We start from the raw sequence: 19,068 nt of genomic DNA, 5'->3' as shown, positions 1-19,068 counted from the left end.
AGAACCTGCTGGGATACCTGCTGCCGTTCGTCCGCAGTTGGGCGCCGTTTCCGCCTCCAGAAAACCAAGAACTCCTGGATGGTTGGGTCAGCTTGCTGGAAAACACCGATTTCAGAGATGGTATGGTTAGGCAAGGCCATAACAGCCTCTTGAGTAACCTCCCTTTTCTTCCCCTGAAAAACCTCTCTCAAGGGCTCAGGGAGAGATGTACCAGGAACCATAATTTCCAAATCTTGTACACCCACAGGATGCTGTCTTGATAAAGCATCAGCATTCTTGTTGGCTCTGCCAGAACGATATTTGATTACAAAATCAAATAAAGCCAGCTGGGCAGCCCAACGCTGCTCCGTTGCTCCCAAATTGGCCGAAGCCAAATGACTCAATGGATTATTGTCAGTAAAGACAACACATTTATGGCCCAAAAGGTAATCCCGAAATTTTTCAGTCATAGCCCATTTAAGTGCTAAAAACTCCAGCTTCATGGAGCTATAAATCAGCATGTTGCGCTCCGTAGGTCTTAAACCACGGCTTGCATAAGCTATGGGTCTCACCTTGCCTTCTTGTTCTTGTGAGAGCACTGCTCCCAAACCACCATAACTTGCATCTACCTCCAAAATGAAGGGAAGTGAAAAATCTGCGTAACCCAATACTGGTGCAGTTATCAATCTGGTTTTCAGTTCGTCAAAACTACGTTGACAGTCCCCTGTCCAACCAGGTATGATGCTCTGGTCACTCTGCTTCCTTGACCTGGTGCCCCCTAGTTCTGCAACCAACCTGTGAAGAGGGGCAGCTAGCTTTGCAAAGCCCTCCACAAAGCGGCGATAATAGCTAGCAAACCCTAAAAATGATCGCAGCCCAGAGACTGTGGTGGGGGGCTGCCAGTTGGCAACCACTTCCGTCTTACTGGGGTCAGTTGCAACACCCTCCGCAGAGATGACATGTCCCAGATAACGCACCTCTGGCTTAAAGAAGGCACATTTATTTAACTTTGCTTTAAGACCTTCTCCTTGAAGCCGACTCAAAACCACCTCCAGCCTCTCCAGATGTTGTTGGACTGTGGAGGAAAAGACAACAATGTCATCCAGGTACAACAGAAGACTTTTACACTGTTGGTCACCAAACAGCCGCTGCATCAACCTTTGGAAGGTGCTGGGTGCATTGCAGAGGCCAAAGGGCATACGAGTCCATTCAAAGAGGCCAAATGGAGTGCAAGATGCGGTTTTAGGCTGATCTGCCTCCGATACTGGCACCTGGTTATATCCACTCACCAAATCCAACGTGGAAAACCAGCGTGCCCCACCTAATGCATCCAAGGACTCCTCTATACGAGGAAGGGGAAAGGCATCTTTTCTGGTTTTAGCATTCAATTGCCTATAATCAACACACATGCGCAAAGTCCCATCCTTCTTTTTAACCAGCACAATAGGACTAGCATATGGGCTGCTGCTTTCCTTAATTATTTGTGCCTCTAGCAATTTGTGAATATGTTCCTTAGCCGCCTCATACTCAGAAGGAGGTATGCGTCTGTAACGCTGTTTAACTGGCGTGTCATCCAAAAGAGGGATATCATGGGTGACTAAATTAGTACACCCCAAATCGCCATCATGTGCAGAAAAGACTGAGCTATAATCCTTAAGTAAAGCTCTTACCCGACCCTGTTCCTCAGCTGACAGTCCAGTCACATCCAACGCATCTATTTGCTCATGGACTGAAGGAGCAACAATTTTCCCTCCCATGGAGGCAATTTCTGATGATACCGCTTGGACACCTGCAGGTAAGCTGACAACATGAACAGAACTCAATGTACCAATACAGGTACGAGGGTGTAAAACCACATCTGTAATTCCCACATTCACAATGGGGATATAAGCAGTTCCCCTTGTGACCTGGACCAAAGAAGGTGAAATGAGGAGCCCAGCAGGAAGGCTGGAATCCAAAGACTCAAACAAAACCGCTTTACCTGAATAGCTCTCTGAACAAGTGGCTGGTATAGTTTTCAGTGTGCCACCAGGAATATGGTGAGCCTTCTTACCACACACTTTTACTTTACCGTCATCTGGAGGTCGAGTGGTGGCATGATGGCATCTATGGAGAGCCTGTTTAATGGACTCTGGAGCTCTGGAAACAGCAGGTGAGTTAAACAAAGTTGAACCATGATGTTTAAAAAGCTCACCATAACAGCGACTAATCACATTCATCCCCAAAACACCGGGAGCCTGTGATGATACGCCACAAGGAGGATCTCTGACCACCAATACCCCACACTGAGGAACCATCTTACCGCAAAGTTCAATATCCAGCTCTAAATAGCCTATGTAGGGAATGGCAAGGCCATTGGCAGCTCTAAGTTGGAGCCAATGACAAGACTGCAGTTTCTCCTGACCCCACAACTCAAAATATTGAGTAAAAAAACTCTCGGTAACTGTAGACACCATAGAGCCAGTGTCTACCAAACAAGGAACTTTGACTCCACCCATGCTCACAGCCAGGTGTGGACACGATGACACCAGATTAGAACCTTCCTGAAAAACCCCACCCCTAGAGCCGATAACTACCCCACCCGAATCGTGGCTCAGCGACTCGGTGGGAAAGAGTTTTCCGCCACCTGAGGTGATTTCTCAGAGGCCCGTACCGGAACCCGAACCCCATCACAGTCCCTAGCAAAATGGACAGCTTTCTGGCAGCGCCTACAGATAATAGAGTCTCGAGAACGGCCCTGCTGGCTGGGTTTTTGCAAGCGAGCTATACTCTGAGTAAGTTGATCAAGCTGTGATTGCTGTTGCTGCAACATGCTCCTCAGATGACTCAGTTCAGAGGTGTTGGGTGAACTAATCGCCCCTTGAGGGCAGCTTTGCACGCCATACTGCGAACCAAATGCTAAAGGGGCAGAAGATTTTAAACCGAGTACACTACTTGGTCGCACCTCACGCTCCCAGCGAAGTGCCTCTGCCCTAACCTCAAGCAAGGTGGCCGTTGGCTTCCTGCGCACAAACTGCTTTAACTCACGACGAAGAGCCCCATCGCTCACATGCTCGACAAATTGATCTCGCAGCAATGACTCTGCATTTTGAAAATCTCTAGGAGCACGGGATTTTACAGCCTCCATAAGACTCATTAGAGCCAGCGAAAACTCCTGTAGCGTTTCACCATCCCGCTGACGGCGAGAGAAAAATGCCTCCTGCAGTGCCACATAGGATTCATAACACCCATACAATTCTTTTAAAATAGCCATAATTTTAGTGGGATCTTCACGTTCTGTGGTAGGTCGAAACTTTATTTCATCGCGTGCCTCTCCCTCTAAGTGATCAAATAAAAAGAAGGCCTGGTCAGCTGGGGACAAATGACGTACCCTCATGCAGGCCTGTACTTCCTCAAGCCACTCGGTTAATCCAATGCCTCCCTTCCCTCTAAACATAGGACATTTTCTATCACGTGGCACAAAAACAAACCTCTCCGTTATAGAAGGGCTTCCCTCAGAATGCGACCCAGCTGTAGATTGTGCAGCACTAGGTCCAGGCCTGGCTGCCGCCTGTTCCTGGCGCAACTTCTCATTTTCAGCTCTCAACTGAACAATTAAGCTTTTCAGGTCCTGCATTTCTGCCTCCATAACTGAACCCTGGCACGTAGAGGGGTGACACAATGATGCCAGCCTCCAAAACACAGGAGAGAGAAAAAAAAACAAGTTAAAAGTTAAGTCAAAAACGCCACCACTTAACCAGCTGCTGCTTTGCCTAAACAATCAATAAAACAGATACTAAAAAAAAATTTAAAAAAATAAATAAAACACTCGAAACACAGTCTCCGCTTAAATTTGCAAAAGCATCCTGCTCACAGCGCCAAATGTGGCGTTCCGTGATTTGGACAATACAATGTCGTTTGTTACCAACAACGCCACCCGGGATTTTCACCCAGGAATTATTAAAGGGACACAGGTCCGGTTTTGCAAAAAAGCGAGACAGGCCTCAAGACAATAATAATTTATTATGACAGAGTAAAAAAAGACCTGTATCTGAACAAAAAAGAAAATTCACAAAACAAATCCGAATAGGCTTACCGGTGGATACAGCTAGGTCCTGGATGGTAGGCTCCAAAGCAAAGAAATCAAAACAAACACCCGTGAAGTCACTCACTCCTTGTAATTCCCTCCACCTATTGGTACTGATCACTACAGTCACACCAAAAAGGGACGCCGCATCCAGGGCCCGAGCGCACCACCGGTAGTCTAGAAAATAAAAATAAGAAAAGACAATTTGTTAAAAATACAGGCAATAAAAGAAATAAAAAATGTCAAAATAAACCCATAAAATCCCTATGCTCGACGGCACAGCAAAATGAGCAACCCAGTCCGATCCAATCCGAAATGAATGCGATCAGCCGCTCCTTGTTTCGATTTCGGAAGAGGGGGTGGGGGGCGTGTCCCAGGCAGCCGGTCTCTCTCTCGCAACCGCTAAGTAAGCAGTGACTTGGTGCAGGCAAAGCATCAGCGTTGTGTGACAGTCGAGATTCCAATTAGCAAGCTCTCCACACTTGCACCCAAATGGGAACGCTCAAATGTTGGCACTGTTTTTGCAGGAACCACCTCACCCACAATCAATGTGGAGGTAAATACGCCCGTCCATTCCTGCTGATAAAAGGCTCTACATGACTACGATGTATAAGCAGCTGTAAATACGCAGGTAGTCAACCTCACCTGTACTCAGCGCACAGACAGCTCAACACGGAAGCGTGGTGTGTCAACAGCAAACTACGTCAGACTGGAGCTCACCTCTACTTTTATACTGAGCGCCCTCTGGCGCTATTGGCCCGCTTGCAATCACCCTGCCAGCAGGTGCAGCCTCCACCTCTTCCTGCCACATGAGCAAATAGCATAAATTAATGTCCTTTCTTTCTGACCTTTGCCAAAAATGACTATGTGTCTGAAATGATATAAATTGAATCATTAGTGTAACAGTAATCCCTTATTGTAAATACGGAACAAACAAAGAACATTAAAATGATTTTTGTCAGCTAGTAGTTAAACATAGTCATTATTTAACAAAATATTTCAAATAATGACATTAACAAAACATCAACATTCAATATTTGAACCTTACTCTGTTTATTTTTCTCTCCCACAAATCTGTATCCCTGCATAGGTTTTTATCAGTTTTTGATTTTATATCAGCCCTTTATCAAATTCCAGACATTGACATTTCTATCTGAAAATGTATGCATTTTATGCATCAACAAGAAAGGTGAGGAATCTACTTAATCAAACATGTGTTTGAAAAAGCTGCCATTAAAGACTTCAAATGTGTGAAGTCACATAATTTGTTCAAATTGCTTCCCAGATGTGGAAAATTGATTTTAAATCATTTCTTAATTTGTATCTGTTTAATGTATTCTGTCATGCAGGACAATGTTTTAAGTTAATAATAATGAATAAATGTTTTTGCAACATTGTGCGATCACTGTGATCAGTTCTTATGCATAATGCACTTAAATAAATCTTTAACTGAGTAAAAGTATTGTTAAAATTGCCCATACCTTTCTTAAAAACTCTGAGGTTATTCACAATATATTTGGTAAAAGTGAAATTCGTTTAATATAAAAATCAACAAGTCCACTTTTGTTTTAGTTCTGTTTAATCTTGCAATGAGTTTACTAGTGTGGCCCCATTGAGATCAGACTAAGCTGTATGTGGCCCCTAAAAAAAGTGAGTTTGACACCCCTGACTTAAAGCATGAGAAAACAGAGGTCCATTATGTAGGACATTTGATATCGCCCTTAACTGTCCAGTCTATTAATATAGGAGAAGATTCATTTTAATATCTGAGTCTGTCAATATCTGCATCTCCTGTCTATTGTCCTATTGATATGAAACTCATACCAGCAGCTCATAGAACAAGTGTGATTATGCAGAAAAGGTTATTTCAATCTTAACTCTTTATTTCTTCAAGATAAGAGGGGGATGCATTTTTTGGCAAAGCTAATTATTAGCTTGCCGATATATACATGGCCTGTCTACTTCCCACAAATATAATCTTATTGATATGAAACTCATACCAGTAGTTTGTATAATAGGTGTGATTATGCAGAAAGCCTTACTATGTGTCTGAGTTAGCAGGGATGCTTATTTTGGTACAGCAAATTATTAGCCTGCCGATATTTGCAAGCCCTGTTTTTCAGCTCAAAATGTGTCAATACAGATATGAAAATCATACCAGTAACTTAGTGGGAACAGGACTGTAATCTTGTATATTTAAAGTGGTTTATTGCCTCGTGGTAAACGCACCATAATGGTTCGTTCACACCAAACACGTTACTTGCATCAAAAACGCCTCCGATGCTTCAAGGTCGACGACTGTGCACTTTGAATGCAGACGCTTGATGCCAAATGCTTGACAACTAGCATTTGGTGCGTCTGGTGTACATTAAAAGACTGTGGAGGCGAGTCGAGGGCACGTCAGCTCTAGCCGTTGTTTTCCGTTGGACGCGCTTGACGCCTCAAACGCTCCAAACGATTCAAAACGCACAACGGCCTTCGTCGAGCCTCCACATAGACTTTGACTGTAAACCAGACGCGCCTGACGCTCAAAACGAGTTTGGTGTGAACGCAGCAAAGTGGACACTCGTTGAACTTGAAGCTTTTGGCACGTTTTTGACGTAACGCGTTTGGTGTGAACGCACCATTAGACAACCCCAAACCTTGACGTTACCAGAACACAAAACTACTCCTAACCTCAGTCTAAACTTAATCTACACCTTAACCCAGATACTAAATATAATGCTTCACAGCATTAGGATCAGGCTTCAACAACATATATAAGTGAACAATAGAGACTATAGAGTCACCCTTATGTCAAAATTTAATCAATGGAGTGATTTATGACCTTAATAATTAATTGCCTTTAATTTCCAGTGATAGAAGATGTAACTAAGTCTCAGCGAGAAAAGGTATTTAAGAAATAAACACAGATTCACTGATTGAATTTGTGTTTGATATGCAGCATATATTTGAATTGCATATCAAATATATGATATGCAATTTATACGTATGTAAGAGTTTAGTTCTTACAGATTTAGTTTTTTGAATGGATGAAGGAAATCACAAACTCGTAGTCAGCACTGACTAGTCATGCTACCAGTTAAACTGTAGGGTTTTTTTTTTTAGATGTTTGTGATTTAGAGGTATGTTTCACTCTTACGGAAGGACAAGGGCTTTTTTCCTCTCACGACTGACCCCCCCCCCCCCCCCCCCAACACACACACACACACACACAGATGGTGTGCTGAGCAGGGCAGGGGTCACCCCTCTCCCCTTCACACTGTGTATCAGGAAGACAATCTGTTTAAAACTAGAGGTATTACAACACTCCAAATCTATTTACATTCCTCTAGGTATAATATATACTATATATTATTACTGATTAAGTGTAACACTTATTGTTTTTCATACTTAATTGTATTCTTTTTAAAAAATCATAGAGGTGAGAAGGAGTTTATGAAAACAAAGTGTCACAAAGATGGGATTAACAGATGTCAAAAGAATGATTATTTTTTAAGGAGGGGGAGAGAGGGAGGCATTCAGTCACCAGAAATTAAAAGCAATTAATTATTAAGGTCATAAATCACTCTATCGATTAAATTTTGACATATTGTGCTGTGGTAGCTGAAGGAGGAACAGCTTATCCTGCTCTCTCTCGTCTTTACTGATAACTTTGCCTGTGAGTTACATTTTAAAGTGACAGTTTTTATAGTTATATTTACATTATCGACATGATAACTGGATTACTTCAAACCTAAGGACTGGGGGATTTTCTTACATTTACTTTTATTTTTTTACCTTACTTTTCTTCATCTCCAAGTTGAACCAGGGCAAAATGCCTCCAGCTAACCCCAAGGGACATTAGCAGTATTATACAACGACTTCAGTCTATAGAAATGAAAATCAAACAGCTGGAAGTGAACTTTGAGATCAACGCTACCTGTGGAAATCAGACAACTCCTCAAATCAACGGAGAGGCCGTACGCCTCGCATCAAGCAGCTCACCCTGGAACGCTCTGGGTGCCAAGCCTAAGCAAAAGTCTCACACTGCAGATCCGTGGAGACAACTAACAGGGAGAAATCCCTCACCTGGACGAATCAGCGTGGCCGGCTCTGAGCCGAAACCCACCTTCAACCTCAACACCTGCTAAAACAAAAGAAAACAAACAAGCAGCTGCAACCAAATCGGTTCTACCGACCCCGCTCCCAAGGACAGAGCGACCAGCCCGGGCCTCAAAACATTCTGACTCTGTGGGAATCCCACTGAAAAACAGATTTTCTGCACTCCAGCCTGAGCCTCTGAGTGAAACCTCGCCTTCAAACATCAACAATGAGGCAAGACCAACACATCCACCCCCCAAACCCCAAAGGACAAAGCAGGTAAACCACCAGCTAAACAAAAGGTATCCCAAAAGTGCTTATTGTTGGAGATGAGGCAGTAAATGGAATCAGTCACGTTTGCAATCACAAGAAAATGAGAGTGATTTCTTCTCCTGGTGACACTGTATCTGATTTAACTCGTAAAGTTCTCTCTCTAACCGCTGATCAGCCAAATATTTATGTTACTTTAGTTGTGCATGTTGGAGCCAACAATCTGGCAAAGCAGAAACTTCTGAAAAAGGACTTTAATATTCTTCTGAACACTATGGGAAAGTTAAAAATGAAGTTATTTCTCAGTGGTCCAATTCCATCAGACAAAAAACACTCCAGGCTTGGCATGATAAACAAATGGCTGATTAAAACCTGCTCTGCCAGCTCAGTGACCTTCATCAATAACCTCTAGATCTATTGGCAGCGCTTTCACCTTTTTTGGAAGAGGCGGACGCAATCTTAATAAACATGGGACAAAGCTACTCACTGCAAATCCATCCATCCATCTTCTTCTGCTTATCCGGGATCGGGTCGCGGGGGTAGCAGCTTCAGAAGGGAGGCCCAGACTTTCCTCTCCCCAGCCACTTGTTCCAGCTCTCCCGGGGGAATCCCGAGGCGTTCCCAGGCCATAGTCATTGTTTATAGCCCCTCATATAGACATAGTCCCTCCAGAGTGTCCTGGGTCTTCCCCGGGGTCTCCTCCGGGTGGGACATGAACACCTCACCAGGGAGGCGTCCAGGAGGCATCCTGACCAGATGCCCCTCAACTGGCTCCTCTCGACGTGAAGCAGCAGCGGCTCTACTCTGAGTCCCTCCCGGATGACTGAGCTTCTCACCCTATCTCTAAGGGAGAGCCCAGCCACCCTACGGAGAAAACCCATTTCGGCCGCTTGTATCCACGATCTCGTTCTTTCGGTCATGACCCAAAGCTCATGACCATAGATGAGGGTGGGAACGTAGATCAACCGGTAAATCGAGAGCTTCGCTTTTTGGCTCAGCTCTCTCTTCACCACGACGGACCGGTACAGCACCCGCTTAATGGCAGACGCTGCGCCAATCCACCTGTCGATCTCCCGCTCGCTTCTTCCCCCATTCGTGAACAAGATCCCGAGATACTTGAACTCCTCCTCTTGGGGCAGGACACCCCCCCTGACCCGGAGAAGGCACTCTACCCTTTTCCGGGGTAGAATCAGGCCATGGTGAGAACCAATGTGCTCCTGGAACGGACACAGAAGACTTTAGAAATTAAAAGAACCATGATGACAACCAATTTCCTATCGTTCCCGACTCGTACATGTCCAGAAAAGTGTGCCCGATTCTGTGAAATATAGTGGTCTTTGGCGTTTCTTCCAGCATCAGCGTCTCATCCTCTGATTTTTTTGCTTTAGCTCTGTCCAGCTTCATTTTCAACACAATAATCTCTTTGTTAAGTTGATCATTTTCCCTTTCCAGCCTTTCAATCTTTTCTGTCATCTTCCTCAGAGAATCCCGTGCGTTTTCTTTAATAGTTCTGTTTGTCCGTTCCAGGAGCACATTGATTCTCGCCATGGAGTCATAGTCAGATTGTAATCGCTGTGTCGTAGTCCTAGCTTCGTCCAAATCTAAATCGAGTCGTCTGATTTTTTGCTCATAATGTTCATTGCGACTTCGTAGCATCTCGTTCACTCTTTGACAATTTCTAACGTCGCTCTTGCTCTGGCTACGATGGAGACACCCGATTTTTTTACTCAACATTGCCACCATTTCTTTGAGCTCCTTGTTTTCGCGCTCGTATTTCATGCATCTCCTCTCAAAATTGTTTGTTCTTTCCACCAGGAAAACGTTTCCTCCCAGTGAAGTAGTTTTTATTTCTGCCGAAAAAAAATCCTTCTCTGCCATGATACTTGTCTCTTCGTGTCGAACCTAAAACCGCAAATGAATTTTTCTGTGGAATCTGGGAATACAGAGACAGTGACCAGTGATGTCACAGACAGGATGAGTGACATCACTGCTTCACATCAAAGCCGCAAGAAGTCTGTTGCGTGGGGGGGGTGTTAGGGGGGGGGGATGTTTTTTTTTAAACTTTATTCTCAGATACACTGTATAACGACAGAGTGAAACATTTGTTATGCCTCAAGAAAAACAAATACAGATAAACATATTCAAGAAAAAGCTAAGGGGCTTCGGTTCCCAACTCAAAGCAGTACAGATTTAAATTGTTTTAATAGCTATTTTTTGTCAGAGTCTTTCATAGTCAGGATATAAAACTTAAGTTCATTGTAAAATGCAGCAAGGCATGGCTTTCTCTACCTGGAACAATGAATATGATATTTAGCTGGTGGCAATAAAGGATTTATGAGAAACTCAGAATTGTTAAGCATGATTTCAGTGAGGCCAAGTAAGAAATCTTCCCATAACAGAATAAATTGTGCTTCTATGTTGTTGTGGATAAAGTCACACAGATTCTGCCAAAAAGCATCAACAAAGTTACAGCGCCAAAACAAGTGGACAGCAGTTTAAGGATATGAATCACAGAACGTACAATTTACATCAAATTTTTTCTTGAATATTTAATTCTCATAAAAGGATTAGTGCAAACATCTGCGATAGCTTTTCATTTTAAACGGGTAGGATATTCTGATGAAGTGATATTTTTGTGTTTTTGTCGTGTAAATTGTTCCAATGCTATGCTAAGCATAACTTCTAAGCTTCCACTTCAGTCTCGTCACATAAAGATATGAGTGATCAGAAATTATCATATTTAACATTAAGACAGCCTGCTATAGTTTTCAGTCTGTAAACATCTTACACCGACTGAGCTATTTATCCCTGCTGCGGTAGGAAACGACGAGGCAGCACAGGTGGTCAGAACCACGGCTCATGTTAGATCCTTTTACCTGGATACGGTGTGATTGATGATAAATTCTTGTTGAACTTCTGTCTTTTTTTTCTGTTTTTTTTTTTCCTCTTAAAATAGCCGAGGATTCTTCTGCAAGGCTGCTGGACGATTTGTTTGGCAACACTAAAACTGTTCCCTGCATTTACTGGCTGCCCCTCACAGAGGAGCAGCTGAGAGACGCCACAGCTTTTACACTGATTTTAAATGTTGTTTTTTTTAACTTTTTGTTGCCTTATAAACACAAACTTCAGCGTATTTTGTTTGAATTTTAATTAACATAATTGCAAAGTTTAAGCAGAAAGAATTTTTTGAACAGTTTTTCATTATAAATATTTGAAAAGTGTGGCATTCTGATATTCCAAAATAAAACTCAGCCAATTGCTTTTTTTTCTTTTCTTGATCTGTTAACATGTAATAATGCTGCAGCGAGGTGTACTTGACGCTTTTAGCTCAAAATAGGTAGTACGATTAATCTGCATTATGCAACAGTAGCTGCTTTATATGCAAATGTCTGTAAAACCTTATCAATTTGCCACTAATGTCGAAAAAACACAATTTGCATATGCGATGTTTCCATTAAATAAGAAACGGAATTAAAATCACATTGAAATGAGTTTGTTCAGTGATAAGTCATTAAAAAATATGCTGCGTGATCATCCTCCAGCTACTTCCTGTTGTCTTCTTCGTGGTTTCCTCCAGCGACAACATCCTGTTGTTGATCATGTGACTGGTGTGATGCGAAAAATGTGTTTCCACTGCAGTTTTGCAAACTAAACCAATTTTGGTACGGTAAAAAAAAACAACAACATCATAGCGCCAAAACTATCGATAAACAATGGTGTGGTTCCACTAAGTGAATTTATTTTCGAAATGTTAAATTGCACAATTATGGTCAATGGAAACTCAGCTACAAACGAGGTAAACGTTTTAGATTAATCATATGCGTTAGCACACAAAAAGGACGCAAAGACCCGTCCCATATTTGCTCCTAAAAATAACAATAGAATAAAACAAAAAGATGTTGATGATGTTGACGCCAGTGATGCTGCGGTGAAATACAGCGATGCTGCATTTCAGTGTTCAGCGAACTCGAGACAGAACTCTCAGTTTTTCGCTCACCGCTCACAGTCAGAGCTTCTGATGTGCCCATTGACATGCAACTTGAAATCATTGATTTTCAGAGTGATGTGGAATTGAAGGACAAATTTGTATCAGTTGGCTTGGACACATTTTACAAGTGTCTCCTACCAGGCTGTCCTAAATTGACAGCACTGGCTGCAAAAGTGTCCATGTTTGGGACTACCTGCCTTGGTGAGCAAATTGTCTCACTAATGAATATAAATAAAACAAAGCTGCGCTCAAAGCTCACATATAAGCACTTTAATGAGACTCTGAAACTGGCTGCTGCTCAGGACATGATGCCTGATGTTGATGTTCTTGTCCAGGATAAAAGATGCCAAATTTCAGGGGCAAAAACTGAGTAAAACCAAATCCTATGGAATGTTACTGACAACGTTGCACTATTACAGAAATATAGCTTTGAATATTTGCTGAATTCATTCTGTTAAAGTTAGTGCTAGTCAGTAACAGATTTACAACAAAGAGTTTTGTTGAGTAAAATATTTCTCATGCATGCAATACATGTTATGTATGCACGTTTTTCTATATACAGTATATATACGGCTCTTTCAGAAATTAGTTCATATTTTTTTTGTTTTGATCAATATTTGGTCTGATTTGGAACAACTTTTAGGCACCAAACTTTGCAGGAATGTCGCTTTTTGACCACAAACATTCGAGAAACATGAAAAGACAACATCCCTGAAAACTTCAGAGTGTTTGTTTTAGTAAGTTTAGACAAAAGAGCTGCTTTGTTAGCAAATTTATTGTGTCATTATGAACATTTATTTTGTGATTGTTTTAAAATGTATTTCCCAAACATCAGTACATTATGTAATACACAGATCTCCATGAACTTGTTCAAATTAATGTCCATTTACTGCATCACAAAGATTTTTGAGCTTTATTCTTATTGGTGCTTCTAGATTATGTAAGACGTACTTTATAAAACATAATTTGTTTGATTTTACTTTTTTAAATCATAGTTTATTTACAGTCTATTTGGGGCCCTTTTTTTTTTTTTAGCTCTTATTGTCTCCATTCAAATGTTTTCAGCAAACAAAACTAATTTTAACACGTCTTCAGTACAAGTTAATGAAGAACATAAACACTTGTGTCTCCGGTACAGAAACTTGTGGCGCTCCCTGTGTAATCTTCACTAAATCTGATTCCTCGTTCGTTAAGTGCACATAAAGGAAATGAGACGCAGTTAAGCCTTAAAATGATCCACACCTCTATTAGATTTGAAATTATTTTCTTTTTTCCAAGAAGTTGGTTGGAGGTTCTTGGAAGCTGGTGGGAAATGTCTGCCTGCGTGCAAACCTGCTCGCGCGCGTGTGTGTGTGTGTGGGTGTGTGTGTGTATGAGTGTGTTTGTGCACGTCTATTATAATCTGCCACATTCCACAGATACTCTGTCTGCCACCTGCTGTCCAAGACACAAAGGAGAATTGATCAAACAGTCAGATGCCGACCTTCTCCAATAGTCACCACTGAACCCAAACTGACGGCTCCAGTACCGCCTCTCAGGGATAGAGCCTTAAGTTACACGTCAGGCAAGTCAAACTCTAACATTTTTGTTAGATATATCCCCAAAAAAATTCATTTCAGCACATCTGACAAATGCAGGACTTTCCTTTAAGTTGAGATCTGGCTCGGTTACTCTTATTCTGACTCTATCGGTCACTGATGCTGTGATTAGCAGAAGTATTTGAACCATTTGAACACTTTCGCCTTTTCTCATGTTTTCAACCAAAAACATCAATAAATGCTATTTGGATTTTTTTTTTTTTTTTTTATGACCGGTCAACACAAAAATTATGACAAATGATCTTCTTCCAAACTGTGATGTGGAAGAAGAGAGAAAACATGCCTACATCATAATGCGACCGCGTGTCACCGTGTTGCCACCAAATTCGTTTTCCAACCCCTGTGAGATTTTAGACGAAAGCCATAAAGTTTGGTGCTGAGCTCATGTGACGTAAAAACCTTTTCCACAGACTTGCACTCCAACAAACCTCTGAAGTCTCCAGAAAACAGGTGTGTTCATCCTGAGATGTAGTCAGAAATCATCTGATTATAAATTAGATCACTTCCAAATGCCGTTAGCATCATTTTACTCAGGAGTACCTTTTTCTTTATTTTTATAAAAAAGGTTTCATTGGCTCTAGTGGCCTTTATTTGATAGTGAATTAATAGGAAAGAGGGCAATGAGAGAAGGGGAAGACATGCGGCAAAGGTCACCAGGCTGGGATTTGAACCTGCAACAGCCACGTCCAGGACTAAAGCCTCCATATGTGGGTTGAGCTTAACCCCTACGCCGCCACTGCCCCCCCCAGGAGTATCACAGTTAAGGGGGTTTGACTACATAATCACCCCAAAACTTTTCAGATTTTTATTTGTAATCTCTGCTTCTTTTCAATTTTCTATTTTGTGCTGTAATTTTGCTATCATAAAAAAAAAATCTAAATAAAGTATCTGTAGAGAACAACTTAAACAGAACGCTGTTGTTATTTTTTTTATTTTATTTTATATTTTTGTTGCTATCTGGTGCAGTCTGTCCTGGCCAGGACACCTCAGGAGGAAGGATAGCTGGAGGGAGGAGGAAGAAATCTCAGAGAAAACAGAGTGCCAACACAGGCTTCATTGACCGATGGCAACAAGGTGTAAATGTGTGCGAACAGGTCGTCTCTGTTAACCTCTGCAGACCGCCCTGCGGCCAGAGGACTGATCGAAACACAGCAAACAGATATCTTAATCGTGTGTTTTCTCCACTCTTTAAATAGCTGAACAATTTTAGGAAAACTCATTTCTTTAAAATAAAATCCTCGGAGTCATATTTAGTTCTTCAAAAATAAATTCTCGTGATAGAAAGTTAATAAAAATACAAAAGTCTCACTTGAGTTGCTTTTTAAAATTATGTTCCGTGTCAGAATTGGTCATTTCTATTAGACTGGATGTTTATTATTTGTACTTTTATTATTGCTGACCTCTTAAGAAGTGTTTTATATGCATTTTGTCACACGTGATTTTTATTTGCACTTAACTTTCAAGCCTCTAAACTCTCTGTACAGGTGGGCTTTACTGATCAGTAACAGTGGCAAGTTTTATATCAACCCTATAAATATTTAACAATTTCTGCAACAAAATTAAACACTGTAACTATAACAGAAGCTCTCAGACGAGTTTTCATTTATAACTGTTTTGCTGATTTTGTCCACAAGGTGGCAGCAGAGATTAGAACACGTGAACAACAGCTTCAGTGTGTTGCGTTAAAGTGAGTAGCTCCTGTTGTTCTTTTTCCTGTTTACTAGAGGCCAGCGAAAGGTGGAAGAGAGTGTTGTATTATTTGCTTCAAAGTCAGGTTTTTACACACCTTTTCTAACTATTTGTTTGATTTTAAACCCAGTATTTCTAACTGTATTTGTGTATCTGAGTCATATTTGTGAGCTTTACCTTCACCTTTCCAGACTTTCTCTGGAACTGTGATCAGGACTTTGCTGTAGTCGCCTCAAAAATGACTTTATTTTCCTTAATTATGCATCATGACCAATCATGTCATTGTCCATTTAGAAGAATCCTTTGACTCCCACACTTTGACTTCGCAGCTGACATCTCAAGATATTTGTTTAACAGCTCCACAAAATGTTCTTTAATCATTATACCATTTTTTGTAAGTGGATGTTCCTTCTATTACAAAACTTGTACATATATGAGTGGCATGTTCTCAGGCTAGAAAACATACACTTTTTTCTCTCTAAAAGTTAAACACTTAAATGTGAGGTTTATCTGAATTTTATATTGCTATATTCTGCACTAATCACTAGTGCTTGAAAAGTCTGGCTATTTGAAGACTCTATGGTCAGAAAAATGAGGTTTGAAAGATGTTGGCTCTCCCTTGACTTGTTATGTTTGAAAAGAAGTCATTCATTATACTTTATTGTTATCATTGCTTATTTTATTGTCTATATGTAAGATATATTCTTAGTTTTTTCCCCTTTCCTCCTCTGACGTTATGTTATTTTCCAGAGTCCCCCCGCCCCCATCCTTTGTTGGATTGGCTGTGACACTAACCCAATTAGAGTTTATTGTGAGGTGGTTGCTAGGTAAAGCAGTCAGTAAATGAAAGGTGAAGGGTGAAGGGGGTTACTCCTTCAGGAATCCAAAAGTCCTTTTAATAGGGTCAAAGTGTTTAAAAAAAGAGAAAAAAAGAAGGGACATATAATTAGGGAGATTCCTTCTAGTATATACCTGGTTTGTGTTTTTAGATTGTGCTGATATGCTTAAGGTTAAGTCAATGAATGACTGCGTTTCATTCTAATTACTGCTGTTCTACTACGCTTGGTTGGACTTTCAGGTTTTTTCATTGAACTATGTTTAAGGGATTACACACACAGTGTTCCAACCACTTGAGCTGAGATCCAACTGATCGGCTTTTGAAAGAGCAACACACAATCGTCATCAGCATTTAAATGGACTTTCCCTTTAAACCTACTCCATGCGGTGGCGCAAAAAAAGTGGGTATGCAGTGTGTGCAACGCATAGGGGCGCTGCACTTCAGGGGGCGCAAAAACGTTGTGGGGAATATTTTTCTAGGAAGCATTTTATGTGCTTAACAGCTGTTTGTGTATGAAATGATCAATAACAGAGGAACAGCACTGATTAGGCGCCTAATCGGCCCTTCGACAACTCGCTGAGGCGCGTTTAATGCCTCGACAACAGGGAGCTAAAGATGGGACTCAGAAAAAACTCCGGGGCTCAAAACAGAAAACGGACGAGGGGGGAGGGATAAAGATGTTGGAGAGACGAAGAAAAGCTTTTCAAAGTGGTTGAAAGACAGAAGGTAAGTAATGTCCGCGTATCAACAAGAGAGCTGTAAATATTCAGGTTAGCTTAAGCTAGGCTACAATGACGGGCGGTTGTTGTTCAATACGGGACGCGATTTATTCCGTATTGCTATAAATGTCTGATAGACGCACCTACAACACACATCTCAACAATAAGTGTAATAATAATGACCAAAACAAAACACGGGAAATATTAAGGTCAGTTAAATTTTCTTTGCGGGACCTAAATAGGACCCCTCCACGAACTGACGCTGTTGTCATGGTTACCTAGAGACGGACACTGCGCAGCCGCAGTGAACTGCTATCAACCGGCATCTTTTTAAAATGTCCAACGGATACCACACCGTCCTTAGAAATAAAACCTCTGGCAAAAATACAGACGGTAAACAATGACAGTGAAGTTTAATAGGGGCATTAAAATAAATGTGTCGGCGACATTCAGTGGGTTTGACATCAGACAGAATGGATCAGGAGAGGAACCGCAGACCCGTCAGAACCTAAAGAACCAGACATCAGTCTCTTCATCCCTCAGTCATTTCCTGAGACCGAAAAATAATATAAATGGCAATTTAAAGAATAAATCATACGAATAGATTAATAAATAAAGTAATAAATAGTGTGAAGAGAAACCGTTTATTTTTTCAACATTAAAAGCGTTTGTTAGGATTGTGTAGGAAAAATGTTGATATGTTTTATAAATACAGTGTTTTGTGGTCAATATTATTTCACCATGTTATTAATGTGGGTTGCCAGTTTGGATCAGGTTTCCTATCAAGCTATAAGAACGATAGAAAACATGCTAATGAAAAGCCTCAGACCTGCAGACACAGGCTAACAGAAGTGGCTCTTTGGCTCACTTATATATTAAATGATGAAATATTGCCCTGTTTTTTGTTTCATTCTTTTTTTAATTGCCCAATAGGCAGCAATTTATTCCCATATATTATTTATAAATAATAATAAATTGGGGGGTGGGCGGTCGCCGATGACATGTTCGCATACACCTCAGAAAGTATGTACAGTAGTTGCGCCCCTGACTCCATGTTGCCACCAGGTTTTTTCCCACAGTGGTCTGACAATGACACTCAATCAGACCTTAGCCTAAGCAGACGCTTCCACTCTGTGTCAAACGTTCAGCAGCGCTGCGGACCCTCATCTTGGATCTCACCAAACATTTATGGAAGCACAATGCAACAGAACAAGCGTCTCTTTGTCATAATCGGGAAGCGGGGGCCCCTGTGTTTGCTGCGTAATCTTTAAGCTCCACCAGAGAGAGAGGTTGTAGAGGTTATTTTCTAGTTTATAGATAATTCCACTCAAGCTTTTGTTTCTGAAGGAAAAGAAATTAATGTATTAACTTCTAATGTCGTCGTTTGGCATATTCTTTGAATATTCTAGGCAATGCATTTCTTATGCCTGCATTAGTGTTGTATGGTTTAGTCTATTTTAACATAGGATCCATCTATAAAGTTTCATTAAATGACCCTGGTCTGAGATTTGATCAAAGCCAAGAAAAAATGCAGTAAATGCCTTTTAACTTTTTTTCCAAAATAATGCAGATACATGATATGCAACAAAAATGCAAGATTGCTGGATGATACTCTCAACCCTAAGCTGTAGATTTGCTAAATCCTTTTGAGAATGCAATTTTGTTTCTAATTCAACTGTAGTTTCATGTATTTTGTGCAGATTTGACAAAGGACACGGTCATTGTCCGTCTTTCTTTTTCTTTTGTCTGTCTAATTCTTATTCTGATACATTTAAATTCTGGTTTTAACTTTTATAGATCAGTTCGCAGATAATTGTTATTTTAAAAAAAAAAATCTG

At 41.1% G+C, this 19,068-nt stretch overlaps 1 protein-coding gene across 1 annotated transcript in view; it reads left to right on the top strand.

Annotated features, from left to right (window-relative positions):
• The window catches only part of LOC102236417 (collagen alpha-1(XVIII) chain-like), an 83,977-nt gene that overhangs the window by 21,162 nt on the left and 43,747 nt on the right, over window positions 1–19,068 (top strand). The window lies entirely within an intron of this gene.

Source organism: Xiphophorus maculatus, chromosome 6 (assembly GCF_002775205.1).
Source record: "Xiphophorus maculatus strain JP 163 A chromosome 6, X_maculatus-5.0-male, whole genome shotgun sequence".
NCBI lineage: Eukaryota > Metazoa > Chordata > Actinopteri > Cyprinodontiformes > Poeciliidae > Xiphophorus > Xiphophorus maculatus.
The sequence above is the reverse complement of the archived record's forward strand: the minus strand, read 5'-3'. Positions and strand labels throughout refer to the sequence as shown.